Source organism: Vanacampus margaritifer, chromosome 15 (assembly GCF_051991255.1).
Source record: "Vanacampus margaritifer isolate UIUO_Vmar chromosome 15, RoL_Vmar_1.0, whole genome shotgun sequence".
Lineage (NCBI taxonomy): Eukaryota > Metazoa > Chordata > Actinopteri > Syngnathiformes > Syngnathidae > Vanacampus > Vanacampus margaritifer.
Genome location: NC_135446.1, coordinates 2,656,297 through 2,672,172, shown reverse-complemented (window position 1 = coordinate 2,672,172; position 15,876 = coordinate 2,656,297). Strand labels below are relative to the sequence as shown.

Here is a 15,876-nt window from a genome sequence, read left to right as displayed (position 1 = left end):
ACCCTGAGCTGCATTGCTTAATAAAAGTTGTCAAGTAGGATCAGGTAGGACAAATTGGTAGCTAAACTAACCACTAAAATGGACCAATGAAACGAGAGGTTTAGCAAAGAATTTTGTGCATCGCTGACTAAAACAGAGACAAAACAATGTCACTTTGGTCTTACCCAGGTGAACCCATACAGGTCAGTCATGCTAAGAGGAAGATAAATCTCAGGGGACCTCAGGAAGTGGGTAGTGACAGCACATCTGTCTGGGGAAAACTATAATGTCACCTAAAAAAAATTGTGCTTCATCATTCCACTGTGAAGCAGATTATCTGCAACTAGAGAAAACTGAAAATTACTACAATTCTGCCTAGAACTGAAAAACCTTCTAAAATATCAGCAAGAACCACAAGAAAATTGATAATTCAGGTAAATGCCAAAAGCCAAACTCGAACATCACATCAAGAAATTTGCAGACCTCTTTTGCTGCATCTAGGACACATGTGCATGCTTCAACAATCAGAAGAAAAGTCAATCGACAAGGCTTTCATGAACGGATTGCTAGATAGAAGCCTCTGCTCACATTAAAAGATCAAAGCTGCCCATCTCAAATTTGCCAGCGAGAACCTGGACAACACTGAAGCTTTTTGGAAGTCTCTTCTGTGGAAAGATTAATCCAAAATTGAACTGTTTGGTCACAACTAAAACAGTCATGTGTAACGAATATTGCCAGTCACCCTCGATTTTTTTAAATTTTATTTGCCTTTTTAAACATTTCCCCCTGGGGAACCCTGTGCGTTCTCAAACCAACCAGAGACAGTTCAAAAAGGAAAAATTCTTTGAATTTCCCTCCAGCAGTGACTGGATTTCATTTTTACAACACACATACCTCAGCGCCTATCAAGACCTAAAAGCCTGTTTAGCAAGCAAACTAGCGATAAGACTGCTTATCAGTCCCCAGACCATCTTTGTGGTTTTGGAAAACAAAGCCCCTTGGAAGTTATATGGTACAACAGTGCCATCCAGCGGTTACTATCGGTTATCCTCAAGAATCCTGACGCTCCTAATTAATCTGAAGTCTATATAATTCGGGACAAAAACAAACTCTATGTACTTGACTGACATCAAGTGACTTCTGTTTATCTTTGTACACAACCAACAACACATTTGCTAAGCTTACTAATTAGCTAAATTTAGGTGGCTACAGAAATTACACACATCATTCATTTGAGATAGACGGTTCTACGATGGCTGTTATGCATCGAGCCACTGCACGCCAGCGACCCATTTCTGCTCCAGCCGTGCGCCCGAGTCTTCTCGCAGCGCCTAAACCAACTGACTGCGGCCTCTCAACCGCGCAAGCACGTCACCACCAACCGGGACTTGTGCCAGCCAAGGACCTACCGCGGCCTCCATGCCACGTGTGCACCTCGCCTCCAACCGGAGACCTCTCCGGCCTGTCAGACGTGCGGCCATCACCATCATCCAAAGACTCCAGTGCAGCATTCCAGATCGCCTCCAAGGAGTTTTCTTCAACTGAGGATCGACGCTAGTCGAGTCCCTCTCTCTCCCGTGCATCTAAACCAGTCCGTGAGTGTGCCTTCATTGCAATCTGACCATTTACTACTGGTGCACCGTTTTATTCAAATATAAAAAGGTTGACAGGTCAAAACGCTTCCATCTCTATTCCCCATCTACCTTTTGATTCATTTTTTATCTTAGTTCATTAGGTTGCAGGTTTTCTTTTTATCTTTGACTCGCATCTTTTTTAATCCGTTCCATTAATGTGTTTAATGAGTGGATTAGTAATTATCTTATCAAAGCAAAGAACTCCATGATTGTTGGGTCTGATATTACAGATCCCCTTAGTTACTGACCGTGCACAAAGGAAAAAGGAGGCAAAAGCTGTTGCTTTGTTTTATTGCAACCGCGGCTGGGAGAGGAAAGGAGACGCGAGACCTTAACTCACGCTCGGCTCCGTCCGACTCGCTCCCCTCCCCCGGCCACCTCGTCGCTTTTATTACAGTTAAGTTTCAGTTTCGTTTCATACGTCATGGAAAAATACAAAACATTAGAGAAAGTTGAGCGGCGCCTCTAAACGACAGTTGATAATATAAAAACATAAAAATATATACAGGATATTCTTTAAAATACACATAATGTTAAGACTACTGTTTTAAGCAACTTCACATTCCCTCCTGTTGTGGATTTAAAAGGACATCAGTAAATACTAAAACAATTAAGTTTTCTCAGTATTACTTCATTAATAGATTCACAACATTTGAACCATTATCAGGAAATGGCGAAAACCCTTAACTTAAAGGGAAAAATTCCATAACTCCCCCACCGCACGGTGACGAGAACCTCTTGGTCTGAGAATGGAACTGAATTTGAGGTTAGGAAAACACAATAAGATGAGGGTCACACTTTTGTGTCGGTCTCCACAGTGTCAAAATAATCCTCTACGCGTAGTAAGTTATATTGATACATCTGGGCCACGAACATACGGGCGACTAATCTCTTAGACATTGGGACAATACAGCAGGAACAAATAACACATAATAAGATAAACATTATAATGATCAAAGTCCAAACAATGTCTGAAAAAGGGTCATCTTCTCCTTTGTTCTTCTTCTTTTTGACAAGAATCAGGGGGTAATCCCTTATCTGAGTTCGGTGACCTTTTTGCAGTGACTCTGGTGGATCCACGTCTCTCTCTCAGCGATTTTGAGAGCGGTGGGTGTGGTCAGGAGAACAACGAATGGGCCGTCCCAGCGTGGACTCGACCATGTTTTCCTTTTTATCACCTTCACCAACACCAGGTCACCCGGGGTCACCGTTTCCTGTGCAGGAGGAAGAGAGGTAGAGGGCAGATCATTTGCTCTTGACACAGTCCGTTCTTTAAACAAGTCACATAACCATTTAGTCAGTGGATCTGCCTCTCCTGTTTTGTCTGACCATGGCTGATTTTCCCATAAGGGGAGCACAAAGGGTCTGCCTGTTACTGCCTCAAAGGGCGTGATCCCTTGTGGGTTTGGCGTTATTCTCATGTAAGTTTTTACTAGAGATAAACACTCAGGCCATGGTTTTTTGTTTTTTTCCATGGTCTTTTTGAGTCTTAGTTCAATAGTACCGTTGGTCCGTTCAACTAAGCCTGCGCTCTGTGGGTGATATGCACAATGATTTTTTAGGGTGATCCCTAAGTGAATGGCCATATTGTCAACGATGGTATTTACAAAATGGCTACCGTTATCACTCCACAAGACTCGTGGAATGCCATGTTCTGGTATTATGTGTTTACAAATAGCTTTAGCTACTGTGAGGGCGTTTGGATGTTTTGAAGGAACAAGTTCAACCCATTTAGTTAGTGAGTCTACTAACACTAAACAGTACTTGTGCTGACCACTTCTGTGTAGTTCAATAAAGTCCATGTGTAAAACTTCAAATGGGTAGGAGCCCACTGGGCATTTCCCTCTCTGTGGTCTTAAGTTTCCCTGAGCATTGTGACGACAACACACCATACATGACCTACAAAAAGTTTTAAAATAGGTTTGTAAGCCCTGTGGTATTGTCATTGTCTGTTCTACCATAGATATCATCCCTCCTGTTGAGACATGGGACTTCCCATGACTCAATGTGGCTACTGTGTGGAACAGACTGCGGGGGATGACTGGTCGGTCTTCTTTGTGGTAGAGGCCTTCTGGGGTGAGTTCAATGTTCATCATTTTCCATAGTGTTTTTTCTTTGTCTGGAGCGTTGTTTTGCATGTCAATTAGTACTTGTTTTGGAATGTTGTTGTGTTGTTGTGTTTCTTTGTGGTTGGCGAGCATGACGATCTTTGTTTTGTCTTGGCCTGCTTGTTTGGCTGCCAAATCTGCTTTTGCATTTCCTACAGAAACGGCGTCTTTTGCTGAGGTGTGAGCTTTGCATTTGCATACTGCTATTTTGGAGGGTAGCAGTACGGCGGCCAAAAGGTCAGTGAGTAATTTGGCGTGTTGAACAGGTTTTCCTGTTGATGTTTTCCTCGTCGAGCTCACATGGCGGCAAAGATGTGCAATGTCGAGTGGGCATATTGGCTGTCGGTCCAAATTGTTACTGCTTTGTCTTTGAATAATTTACATGCTTCTGTTAGCGCGATGAGTTCTGCTGCTTGTGCTGACAGATTTCCTATTAATCGTCCGCTCTTCAGTGTCTTTTGTTGTGTGACCACTGCATAGCCTGTGTTGGTGTTGCCTAGTTCATCTTTGCTTGAGGAACCATCTACAAACACTGCTTCTCCTTCTTGTAAGGGTGTGTCTAACAAATCTCTTCTTGGTTTGCAGATTTCCTCGGTGGCTTCTGTGCAACTGTGTGGTGTCCCATCTGTCTCCACTGGGAGGAGACTTGCAGGATTGAGAGTGCTGCATCTCTTGATGGTAAGATGGGGTTGGGACAACAGTACAGCTGTTAGGCCAAGATGTCTTGCTGGTGAGAGAAATGACATCTTTGTTTGAGTCAAAAGAACATCTACTGAGTGTGTTACTAGTAGAGTGGTGGGATGGAACAACACCAATTCGGCGGATGCTTGGACAGCCATTGCTGCGGCACACACTGCTTGGACACACTGGGGCAGGGCTCTGGCGACAGCATCAAGTTTCTTTGAGTAGTAGACCACTGGTCGCATTTGTGTACCATGTTGTTGGAGTAGGACGGATGCCATGAATCCGTCTTTGCAGTCCACTGTTTGGGTGAACAGTTTCTTGTAGTCGGGTAGGCCCAAAGGGCCTGTGCTTGTGATGGTCTGTTTTATCTGATTGAACTTGTCATTAGCTATTTTCGTCCATGTGATGGGATCGGCCAGGGCGATGTCTTCTTGGTAAATTAAATCCACCAGTGGTTGCGTTATTTCGGCGAAGTCCAGAACCCATAGACGGCAAAAGTTCACTAGGCCTAGGAAGGCCATCATCTGTCTTTTGGTCTTTGGTTTGGGGGCATCAAGGATAGCTTGTTTCCGATCAGAGGTTAGTTTTCTTCCTTCTGCCGATATGATGTGACCTAAGAAAACTACTTCAGTCTGAGTCCACTGTAGTTTGGGTCAGTGAGGCTTTGTTTCCTGTCTTTGCCAGGTGTTGACACAGTTTCACTGCTTCTTCTTGATTTTCTTCTTTGGTTGGACTGGCGATGAGAATGTCATCTACGTAAATCAAGATTTGAGTGGTTTCACTGTGTTCATGGAGGCTCAGACAGTTGTTGATTTCTTGAGAGAAAATGGTGGGGCTCTCTGCATAGCCTTGGGGTAGTCTCGTATAGGTGTACTTCTTTTGATTAAAGGTGAAACCAAACCAATGACGGGCAGACTCGTGCAATGGGATGGAAAAGAAGGCGTTGCTTAGATCAATTACTGTGAACCATTTCTGTTGTGGCTTCAGCGCATTGAGTAGAGTGTGGGGGTCGGGGACGCAGGGGGCTCTCTGTTTTACTGCCTGATTTACGGCTCTTAAGTCGTGGACCATTCGCCAGGTCGTGGTGTCTGCTTTCTTTACTGGAAAGATTGGAGTGTTACAAGTTACCTTGGGGGCTTCTATGAGCACTCCAGCTTTTACCATGTTCATGATTACTGGTATGATTCCTTCTTTGGCATCAGGTTTGAGTGGGTATTGATTGATTCGTGGGCGATAGTTTGTTCTTGGTTCAATTGTTACTTCTGTGGCTGTGGTCATTAGGCCCACATCGGTTTTTGACGCTGACCACAGCTGAGGTGGTATTTGATCCATGGCGTCTTTTAGTGCCAGGATCGTGGTTTCCTCCGGATGTCATGTACTTAGGTGGGTGCTGGGGACAAATGTTGTCACCCAGTTTAGTTTTTTCCTCCAGACCACGTTTCCTGATGACATGATGCGTTTAAATCTTCCATCTTGACATGGAGTCCACGGAAGTCGTTGTTCGGACCATGTTACATCTCTTATTTTTGATCCTATGTCTTTCCATCTCCAGCCTGTTGGTTTTGCCAGTGAAATGTGGAAGGGAATGCCAAAGCCTTCATATGTGGTTAATGCATATATGTAATCTGGAAAGATTACTGTGGCTGCCATCCATCCTACCTGTTCGTCCCAAATTAGGTCCTTTATTTGGGCCCGCATGGTTGTCAATCGGGACCATTGATCAAAGAAGTCTCTGTCCTCTTTGTTCGGGGCGAAGCGGATGGTGGAGTGAAGTGGGTACGTGGTTTGGGGCACCCAATTTGAATTTGGTAAGATTTGTTCTGGCATCTGTTGCAGATTGTTTGTTACTGATGTTGGACCTTTTTGGATCGGATCCAGACTGTAGAATGGGCGTGGTTTGTCTTTTCCTTCTAGTACTAACATCTGCATTGGTGTTTCTTGTCCTCTTTTTGTCACGACCATGCTAGAGCCTTCGACCATTAATACAAGGCTCATGGCTTTTATCAAATCTCGTCCGATGAGGTTTTCAGGACAACGAGGCACGTAAACGAAAGTTTGATCTGGGTATTCTGTTCCGTCTTCATCAATAATGGTCAGTGGTTCGGTAAAGTAATGGATGGCTGGTCTACCTCCCACTCCTATGACCATTATTGTGCTTTTTGACAATTTGACACTTGTTGGTAGATCAGTGATCACGGAGGATTGTGCTCCTGAATCCACAATGAATTTCAATGTTGTAGTAAATGGCCCTAAGCCTAGTTTTCTTACTGCTGGGTCAATAGAGGACATCTGGCTAAACAGGACTGTCAGGTCAAGCACCTCGACGATCGTTCTGGTGTCATCAGGGTTTTCATCACTTGACCTTTCCTGCTCGCGTCATTCGGTTGGATCCCAGTGGTCAGATTTTGGGGTCTCAATTTTTTGTTTGGAGCGGCAATCTCGGGCGAAGTGGCCATACTTGCCACAATTGTAGCACACATCCTGTCTGGTGGCTGGTCGGCCTCTTCCTCTTCCGCGTCCACGTCCTCTACCCCGATTGGGTTGGTTTTGGTAGTAAATTGGTCCAGAAGGTGGAGGAGAGGCATGTTGAAAAAATGTGTGCATGGCATTGAAGACTGATGATTGCGCTTTTTGTCTTTTTAGGTCTTCAGCGTGTGAGGCCCAAGCTACGAGATCATTCACCGGGGCAGTTCTCCAGGTGTGGTAATGTTTCTTCATCTGGTACATTTTTCTTTCTGTCTTTTCCTTTTTTCTTTTCTCACTTTCCAAAATGCTTTCTGCCCTCATTTTACACTGTTTTATCCACACTTCAACAGCACGTAGTTGTGCTTCCAATTTTTCTACATTCTTTCCCTTTTTAATCTTCTTTGCTCTTTTCTCCACTAAACTTTTCTTAACTTCCTCTTTGTTCCTGACATCTCTCAAAGACGGGTTAAAATCATACTTGGTCACCCAGGATTCCAGATACTTGCACGCATTAGCGTCAAAGCTTGCAATAAACTTAACATCCTGGTGTTGTTCTATTTCTTTTCTCAATGACTGGCCCATTGTTTCTACTCCCGAGCGGGCAGCAGTTACTCCCTCCTAACCTTATCTCATAAACACACATACAGTACACACCCACACACACACACACATACACACACACAAACACAAACTCACACACAAACACACACACTTAGTCTTTTCTGTGGTGCACCACTTTCTAATTTAAAACCATGATTTGTTTTTTAGGCGATTATTTTTAATCGCAGTCAGTTCTGTTCTGACCTGATAAATCTTAGTTATATTTTGAACACAGATATTTTGGTAAACAATGAGTGGGGAGGTGTAAATTATTACGTATTTACGGCAACGTTTAATTTCCTCTACCCGGGCACCCGAAAACTACACTTTTATTTAACAAGTTAAAAACTAGTCAATAAAAGTATTTTGGATCTCATCTAATAAAACCGTAATCCCTTTGATGCCCGGATCATATATACCATGGGTTTTTCTTCTTCTTCTTCTTCACGGGCCAACGCCCAAGTGCTTTTCTTTTACTCCCCACTTTTCTATTTTTCTGTTACTTCTTCAGTATATTTAGTGTTCCTTTTTCAAACTTTTGTAAATCGTGATAATTAAACAGCATAATACCTGTTAGTCCTCGGTGCCGGTCTGGTTCGCAGGACCCGGTGTCCGGGCGAACGGCCGTGGCCGGAGCGACGAGACCCGTCACGCAAGGGGAGACGCTGTCGACAGATTCTCGGTGTCCTCGGTTCGGCGGCGGTCGTCCGTCCAGATGCAGGTCCCAGGTTTCGGCACCAGTTAAATGTTGGGTCTGATATTACAGATCCCCTTAGTTACTGACCGTGCACAAAGGAAAAAGGAGGCAAAAGCTGTTGCTTTGTTTTATTGCAACCGCGGCTGGGAGAGGAAAGGAGACGCGAGACCTTAACTCACGCTCGGCTCCGTCCGACTCTCTCCCCTCCTCCGGCCACCTCGTCGCTTTTATTACAGTTAAGTTTCAGTTTCGTTTCATACGTCATGGAAAAATACAAAACATTAGAGAAAGTTGAGCGGCGCCTCTAAACGACAGTTGATAATATAAAAACATAAAAATATATACAGGATATTCTTTAAAACACACATAATGTTAAGACTACTGTTTTAAGCAACTTCACAATGATTCTCCTCCTACATACAAGCAAAGTCAATGCAGTGCCCCGAGAAGTTGCTGAGGAAATTACAACTCCCCTTAGTACCGTCTTAATTTCTCATAAGCCATTACGGCAAACCAAATAATCGCTACATATTGGTGCCCCGAGTGAGGTTTTTATTAATAAGTGTCCACTCAAAGAAACACTTTGATTCAAGTTGAACGACTTCACGCAGCGTGTCACTTGTATAGTACTGCCGTTGAGAGAAGCGCGTGTAGACACCATTTTGAATTAGTAGATTCACCCTTCTTTAATGTTCCAAAATGTCGGCCGAGCCGCCATCTTGTATGTGTCGTAAGGGCTTGGCTAGCGGCCATTTTGGATAGGAGTAAAAGTGTGAGGCTGAGCCAGTGAATTGATATTGTGAAAGAGAAGTGGGAATTGAGTATGTAAGAGCCAGTTACTGTTTGTGAGAATAGTGATTTGTATTTTGAAGACGTACGTAATAGAACTCGAGCTTTGCAACTTGTAAATTTCAGCTGGCTGAATTTGAGGTTGTGTCTTTGTTTCCTGGGAATTGAATTTGCTGTGCACCGCGACGTGACGACGCTCTGATGTACCTCGGAGTAGCTACCCGAGGCTAACATAACGGCTTTAGAGTATTGTCCCCATTTTTCCTCCCGGTCGTGGGAGACTTATTGGGCGTGATTGTTTATATCGCGAGCCCAATAACAGCTCGGCCGCCGTGTATTCCTGTGCTGGGACGCATGTACCGCGCCCGCCTGCTCACAAGGTGGCGCCATTGTCATTGTGAATTTGAGCTGTCTGTGGTTCGGGAGAGAACTAGCCGCCAGGTCGCAAAGCCTGCCCGCTAGCTGCCCAGTTATTGAACCTGTCCCGAGGCTGACCGCCTCTTGTAGGTCCAAAGGCCATTAGACGAGTGTATCGTGGCCCACCAGCCGCAACAGAGTTGTGCTCCGCTCGTTTGCCGAAGAGCTAACCGGCCGACACCGCTAGCTGCCGAAGCTAGTCGCTGTAAGCGCCGTTAGTTTGCTAAGCTGACCACTGTTGCAAGTGTTAGTTTGGTCCGCAGGTAAGTATTAAAGATGGTTGCTAGATACATGTGCTAACTCACTAACTATTGAATTACGTGACGAACCATATGCTAAGCATACACCGACTTTGATTTCAATCCCGTGTTGAGCCCGTGTTGAGCCTCCCTCTCCCCCGAGTGGCTTTTAGCTACCGTGGGACTCGCTAAATAATAACAATTATCTACGCCGATTAAACACATTTGTGGGCTAGTTGACTGCTTGTGTTTAATTACTATAATAATAACCGATCACGTTCTAGCCTCCTATGACGTATAGCGTAGCTACGCGCTAGCTATTTACATTAATAGGCCCGCGGTTTAGAAAAAGCAATGCAAGGTTTACACCAATTAGCTCATTTGTAAGTGGGAGTGTTAGCTTGCTTGCATAAACAATATACACTGTTGGTTAAGCATATTAAAATAATTACTTGCACTGTTGTGAGTTACTTTCCTCTAGCTTTCTCCTACTGCTGCTTGTCTAGCACTAGTCTACCCTTCCCTTTTTAATATTTTATTTATTTTATTTTTTGTCTGGTTTGTTTATTTTGTCTGGCTTTCTGCCATTCTATTGTTTTCATTATTTTTTTTTCCCGTTTTGTTTACTTTTGTTTTATAGTTAATTAAGAAGGGTGTGAGTTCCAAGTGATATATTAGGGAATTGGCCCTAATATTTTTGTACAGTTTTACAGTTTTTTAGTCTTAACCAACTCCATAAGAGACATTTGCATACTGTGCTGACACTCCAGCTAGTTAATTTGACTAAGATTATTGATCCATTTTAAATTTATTTACCCTTCCGGTTTTTGTTTAATTCAATTTTAATTTCAACTTCTTATATCAGCTTTTAAGTGAGTGAGTGAATCAAATTGAATTTAGATACACTTAGGATAGATTTCTCACGACTTGTGTAGGTTTTGGGATTGCGTAGCCTCGCTCCGTGCTCCCTCCTTGCTGCAAATATTCTCTCGTTTGTCTGTTTCCTTTCTGACAGCTTGAACCCAGTGTGTATTGTTGACGATAATACTCGTACGCCTAGCTGATTAACTACTAAACGTTAGTAAAAGTTTAATCGTCTACAAAAAAAAAAGTTCATTGCTGACAACATGGCTGCATTATGAGAAACTCCCAGCCCATGTGAGAGCCTTGACTCCCTGGCACTGCTCGTTCAGACGCTGACCAAGGATATCTTACTGGGATACGCGGAGTCTTTTAAAAATGCAAATGTTGATACACTTAGCATGTAATCTCACACAGCTCATGGGCGAAGCTGCAACAACAGCCCCAAGAGGTAAATTCATTCCTTCGATTGCTCGGATGTCTTAACAGTGAATCTTGTGGCGCAGCTGAAGTTGAGCGATGCGAAGGATTGCCAGGTGAAACACCAGCGCAAAGTGGCACGACAGCAGAACCGTGAAGCAACAGCGCAGATGGAAGCCACCAACAACCGACCGGAGTTTGTTGAGATACAACTAGTTGGCGTTAAAGTACAGTTAGAAGACGCAGACGGCGTGCATGCCGAGAACTCAGACAGCAATGCAGACGAATTTGCATCAGACGATGACACTCCTCAAAAGATTGGTGAGTTAACACAAGCTCTCACATATGCCAAAGACACAAATCCAGAGTAAGAAAGACTGCTGAGAACCGCGGCTGACAAAATTCATAAGCTGAAATCAAGAGGTGACTGATCTGACTGGCCGACCGACAATAGAACAACTTTGACAAGCTGAAGCAAATTACTTGCGCGTTAGTTCACTCCTAGCGCAGTCATCCGACGATGTGAAGCGCCCTGAAGTACAAATCCTTAGAGAGGAACGCAATTTTGAAGTAGACCGCTTGTACGACCTGCGAACAAAATTAGGATCGACTGAAGCCAAAGTTACCCGCCTCCGACAATGCCAGCAGGACTATGAGGCAGCGTTAGCTCAGATTAAACATGAGTTACAGTGCGCGCAGCTGTTAAATAATGTTGCCAGAGGATCACCCCTTTTGGGAGTTCCAACTGCAGGCAGACCTCCTGATCCCAGAGCCACAACACCACAGCTGAAACTGCCGCCTGAGCCCGACACCAGATGGAGGACAGCGCCAGTGACCACGGCCGTGTTAAACCTCGCACCGCCACTGGACGCATGGCACGTGAATTTTATGGCTCTCCTGAGTTGACGGGCATGGAAGTCGCCATGTTCGTCAAACAGGGAAAAAAGTTGCCCCCTCAGGCTTTCTATAGTCGTCTTTGCGATGCCTATTTTGAGACTCGTAACGACTCCAACATGGAGGAGGACCTGCGTTTTAAAACATTGTTTGTCCGGAACCTCCAACCAAACCTCAATCACTACCTAGGATTGGCTTTGTGTCCTTAGACACTGAACAGCTCGCAGTTTAGCGACTTAGCAGCTAGGGGCTATGCAAAATTAAAAGTTTCAACCCCTAAGGTAGCAGACGCCGACGTCTATCAAGTGGACGTGGGTCCCCCGTCGGAGCTTGAAGGAGCCTTCTCCGATGATCCAAAGGAAGCCCAATCCAGATTAAAAAGGTCGAACCAAAACGGTCGCGACCGAACGGCGACCCAGTCCCGCGGCCCGCGTAACCGGAGGCCGTGCTCCAAAACTGACAGCCCGCGTGACGAGCGACCGGACCGAGAATTGCAAACTGACTACCGCCGTCATTCCAGATCCGCTAAAGGTAAGCCTAATCCAAAACAGGATGAAACCGAATGCGCGACGGCAACCGAATATCGCCGCGAGTCCCGGAACCGCCAAGACATGGCAACTTACATTAAATAAGGCCTGGTTTGCTGCCAGTTTCGGCCAGCAAATCCGAGCCACCGAACACAACTCCAACATGAAGGGGTCACCTCCCCGTGGTCTGATCTCCAAATTAATTGGGTGAGACCCCTGGTCAGTTCGCTGGGAGGAAATAAATACTTTCTTACAGTAGTTTGCGAGTTTACCAAGTGGGTAAAATGTCTGCCTGCTCCAAACGACACCGCGCACACTACCGCATGCCTGCTGATGAATCCCGTGTTCTCCCATTTTGGATTGCCCTCACGAGTCAACTCAGACAGCGGAACCTTGTGACTTCTAACCATCGGGACTTCTAACCATCGGGACTGGGACACCCACCCAATCCCACTGATACTCATAACGATTCGAGCCACCCTGCACGAATCCACTAGGGTGTTTCCCCCTCTGAAATGATGACCGGACGGCGAATGACGCTTCCCCTGCACCTGACGTACCAGCTGGGAGAAACTAACCTAGCTACGGCGTACACGGCCTCTCAGTACGTTGAGGACCTGTCCAACAACGACTTAAAGAAAGCGTAGACGACTTAAAGAAAGCGTAGAAGGTCAGAAAACCTACGACGACAGAAAAGCATCGTGAACGGAGTCTCAAATCGGTGATCGAGTGTGGTACTATTTGTTCGCGCAACCGAATGCTAGAACACCGCGAGTCCAGAGGGGCGTCACCCAAAAATTTCTTCCCCATTGGGCCGGACCCTACGAAATCGTTGACAAGCTGTCGCCCGTTGCCTACCAAATTAGGATCAACAAAGGACGTCAGGGGAATCAGCTGAGGTGGGTCCACCGAAATCAAATCAAAAGTCACTGCGGTTTTGAACGCTTGGACTCTCAACCAAACGACGCTCGAGACCGGCGCACACGCGAAACGGACAGTGGGGGGGGATGTCACAGGCAGACAAAATCCAGCGGCCTAAGCGAGACCCTCGACTGACATCTCGGCACCGTCAACGGACCCAACTGACTGTGATGAATAAAAGCACCAGTGTGCTAAAGGGGTGGGGGGTCAATACTCCGCTGCACCTATTGGACAAAAGATTAACTTGATGTACCCCCAGTTAACACCACAACGAGCGAAGTTAATTTGCATGCTTTGTTGGCTGCTAAGAAATGATGCTGATGACAATCCTGATGTTTGGTATGACTACTGTAGTAAATCAACCAGGAATGGTTGAACCTGGGTCTACCGAATCGCTAGGATTGCTGACGAATAATGACTACAAGTTAACATAGTATGGTTTACAGTCTATGTGGCTACGGACACTTGGTGGAACACTTGAGGGTACGACCCTACCCCGTAACACCGATAGTGCTATGTGGAATTAGACTGGATAAACCGTGAAATGGTTGGCAACTGTAATTCAAGGATTATGTATACCTAAAGTGTTGAGATTCTTCTGAATGACATGCTGCGTGAAATCAGTTCTTTAGTGTCTCAGCTAGCTACGAAAAGCTCCCCTGTACTTAATGCCTTTTGAAAGTCGGTTGGAATATTCTTTCTAAAGCTTTATTTCAGTCCGGCTCGGGTTTGGGGATTTAAGAAGTCGAGAAGCCTTTTCCCGCGTTTTCTCTCTGTCTTCTTCAATTTCACTTTCTGGGTTTTCGTTTCCCTAGTTACGCATGATTTGATAATAGCCTTATAGCCTTAGGATAGGTTTTGCTTCTTGTTTGGTAGTTTTGCGTCTCTTTTGCGTCTGTCTCAGGCCCGTGCCTGTTTCTGGGACCCGAGTTCCTCAGTAGCTTATACAGTACCTAGTGAGACATACCCAGTTAACTGAATACACAGACGTACACTGACAACACACAGACCTACACTGCATACACATAGCCCTGCAGATGGTAGGGTAAAGTTGCACCAGTGGTATGTTTCTTGTTGCATTGGAGCATGATTGGGACTACTGCCATCTAAGCGTGGCATGGACCCCTGCCACGGATCAGCTGGACCCGTCAACCTGGACATCCTGAAGATTCAACTCTCTTGGGAGGGGGGACTGTAACGAATATTGCCCGTCACCCTCAATTTTTTCATTTTATTTGCCTTTTTAAACATTTTCCTCTGGGGAACGTGTGTCCTCAACCCTGTGTTTTCTCAAACCAACCAGAGAGGAAGGAAAAACTGTTTTAATTTCCCTCCAGCAGGGACTGGATTTCGTTTTTACAACACACAGGAATCGCCTATCGAGACCTAAAAGCCTGTTTAGCAAGCAAACTAGCGATAAAACTGCTTATCAGTCCTATCCACAGGAATCAGCCATGTGGTTTTGGAAAACAACACTCCTTGGAAGTTATACAGTACAACAGTGCCCTGCAGCTGTCCCTATCGGTTATCCTCAAGAATCCTGACGCTCCTAATTAACTATTTGACTGCCAGACGTTTTTAGAAACGGGTTGTCGCCAGTGCCAGCCGATTTAAGCATTTTGACTGATCTTTCAAGGTCCACAGAAAATGTTGTGTTTGGACTATGGAAACACACATACTACCAAATGAAAGATTGGACATCTTTCATCAGAAAAAAAAGTTTGTTTCTACCTTATTCCGTTCTTCAGTAATCAACAATAGAAAATGGTTACTTTCACCGAAATTCTCTGTTTTGAAACAAAAAGCGGAGAAAAAGAGCTTTTTGTGAAACGATGTTATTTCATGCACTCTAGTGAATTGTACACTTATTTTTGTCCATGAATGATGCCACAAACACCTAAATAGTGCTTTACTTCTGTAAAACGCTTTCACCAACAATGAAAAAGTGTTTTTAGTTTGCAAAATACGTTTATTTCCATTCAACAGTGTAACAATTTGACAAAACAATTTCGCAAACTATTTACAAATGTGTGCAACTGTGGTACTACTTACAATTATGTGGATGTTTCAAATACAGTTTTCTTTTTATTACGCTCTCCTGCGTGCAAGGAGAGGGACCAGGATTCGCACAACAGATTAGTTTCACTTTCGCTTTGTCCGTTTCACGTGCAGACGTTACACTTTCTTGACGGCCTTTTTTTCAGGGGAATAAATAGCAAGTAGCAGACTGTACACACTCCTCCGATGAATATGCATTGGACTCGGGGCACTCTTCGTCGTCCGATTGAACGTTGTTATACATTATTAACATTTTTAATTCTTTATTTCATATATTAACCATGTTGAAATGTTTTATAGATGTGAAGTAGGTAAAATAGTGTTTGAACTCAGTATAATTTGACCTTAAACTAAGCTGGTACACATTGTTTGGTCTAGAAGTTCCTTCTCAGTGTTCTGTGCGAAAACACATTCTTTCGTGAGAGAGAGCGCGCACTCCCACAACTCTACTACATTAGGAGCTGTCCAGTTCAACTTGTTTGTGAGATTTTGTTATGGGAAGAAGTACGAGAAGTGCCCTGAAAGTATATTTTGTCTTGAACACAGGTACAACTGAGAATTCTGTTTTTGTAATCTGTTTTC

General features: G+C 44.5%; 1 protein-coding gene across 2 annotated transcripts in view; it reads right to left on the bottom strand.

The window, feature by feature from the left end:
* snd1 (staphylococcal nuclease and tudor domain containing 1) overlaps positions 1 to 15,876 on the bottom strand; it is a 203,500-nt gene that overhangs the window by 132,622 nt on the left and 55,002 nt on the right. The gene's annotated exons all lie outside the window — the stretch shown is intronic.